Here is a 1,694-nt window from a genome sequence, read left to right on the forward strand (position 1 = left end):
GTTATGAATTCATATTCCCTCTCTGTCAATTAGCAATTGTAAAATGGGGATAATAATGTTCACCTTATAGAACTTGTGATAGAATTTTAGAAATAAGATCTAGGAAATGCCTAGTGTAGTACTCGGAACAGAGTAAATATTCGATAATTGGTAGTAATTACACACTGGATAGCAAGAATTTTGACTTTATGGTTAAATTGTCAAAAGCGACTAGTACATCTTATCTTCAAGTCACATTTTTAATGCAGCCTGGATTCCTCCAGATACTGATCAAAGGAAGTTAACTAACCTTCAGAGTTTTAGTTATAATTTCTATCTTAGGAGGACAAAGCTGAACATTCTAGTGATATTCTTAAATTTGTTGAAATATTCAAATTATATAAAACTCATGAGGTTTTGTATGGGTCTACATTTCAAAAGTGCAATTTATGTTCTATGAGCCAGTATTTATGTATTAATATATACACAGTACCTCTTACACTGAAATTGTGCTAGCTAGAAAATAACTGTTTGGCTATCGCCCATGGGAACATAACGCTTTAACAATAAGCTTTCTGCTTCTGTACTCCCCGCTTGCACAATAGACCTGTGGGTTGACAGTTAGTAAAAAGAAGAAAAATAGACTTGTGTGTTCAAACAGGATGAAGAATGGGGTTTAGGTCTTAAAATCTCTGTACCTTTCCATTTCAGGGCTGCTTACTTTGAGGTCTGCATACCCCTGGCAGACCCAGCTGGCTGAATAAAGAGTGTGTTTCTTATAACTCACTGATTTCTGGTGGTCCCTGTGTATATCAGGGGCTGACGGCTACAACATTTGGAGGCCCCAGTGAGATCTCAGGGAGTGGCCCTGAGATCTAAGACGGGACCAGTCTCTGAAGTGGTCGCTGTCTCTGTTACAGACTCAAAGAGGTGGCCACCCTGAGATGTTCCAGGGCCCTTGAATGCTGTGACAGGGTCAATGCAATCATCAAGGACACAACCTTTAGGATGCACTCTTTGTTCCTGATCCCACCGGGAATCTCCGAGGCCTCGACATCTGGATAAAAAGGTACCTTTCTGTTTCTGTTGACTGGTCATTGGAGGGTCCGTGGAGAGACTGGACGCAGTCATATATCCTGGACCGTAGCCAGGCCACGGGATGCCGCCTCCTGTGCCCTGTCATCAGATTCTGTCTATCGTCTTTGGTCTTGTGTGGGTTGTAGGTGGCAGACCTCTCCAGGTCCTCCTACACCCCAGTAATTGTTCTCATCTGAGTGTCTTGTGTTTTCTGCACAAGCGATGGGGAGAGGCCTGAGTTCACAGAAGACATCCTTAGGATGTCTTTGCGACATTTCAAAGAAAGGTTTGTAGAGGGAGCTAATTATGGCATAAAGTTTTCTCCAGGCAGACTAAGAACATTGTGTGAAGTTGAGTGGCCGTCTTTTAGTGTAAACTGGCCTCCGGAGAGTTCCTTTGACAGGGGTTTAGTGAGGAATGTTTGGAAGGTTGTCACGGGAGACCCGAGACATCCCGATCAGTTTCCCTACATTGATCAATGGTTAAACCTCGTTCAGAACCTCCCTCCTTGGCTCCGCCAGTATGCCCTTTCTCTAGGGGTGCGAGTCTTAGTTGTGGGCACCCCAAAACGTATGGCAACCGAATCTCCAAGACAGCCCAGTCCCTCAGTCCTCCAATTTCCACCAGAGGACAGTGAC

The 1,694-nt window shown here is 43.9% G+C and overlaps 1 long non-coding RNA gene across 1 annotated transcript in view; it reads left to right on the top strand.

Annotated features, from left to right (window-relative positions):
* The window catches only part of LOC111729838, a 157,523-nt gene that overhangs the window by 151,809 nt on the left and 4,020 nt on the right, over nucleotides 1-1,694 (top strand). Inside the window, exon 3 of the long non-coding RNA XR_002776410.1 lies at nucleotides 900-1,048. This is a non-coding gene — a long non-coding RNA (uncharacterized LOC111729838). The remainder of the gene's footprint in view (nucleotides 1-899; nucleotides 1,049-1,694) is intronic.

The sequence above is a fragment of the Pteropus vampyrus genome, unplaced genomic scaffold (assembly GCF_000151845.1).
Source record: "Pteropus vampyrus isolate Shadow unplaced genomic scaffold, Pvam_2.0 Scaffold284, whole genome shotgun sequence".
NCBI classification, from domain to species: Eukaryota; Metazoa; Chordata; class Mammalia; order Chiroptera; family Pteropodidae; genus Pteropus; species Pteropus vampyrus.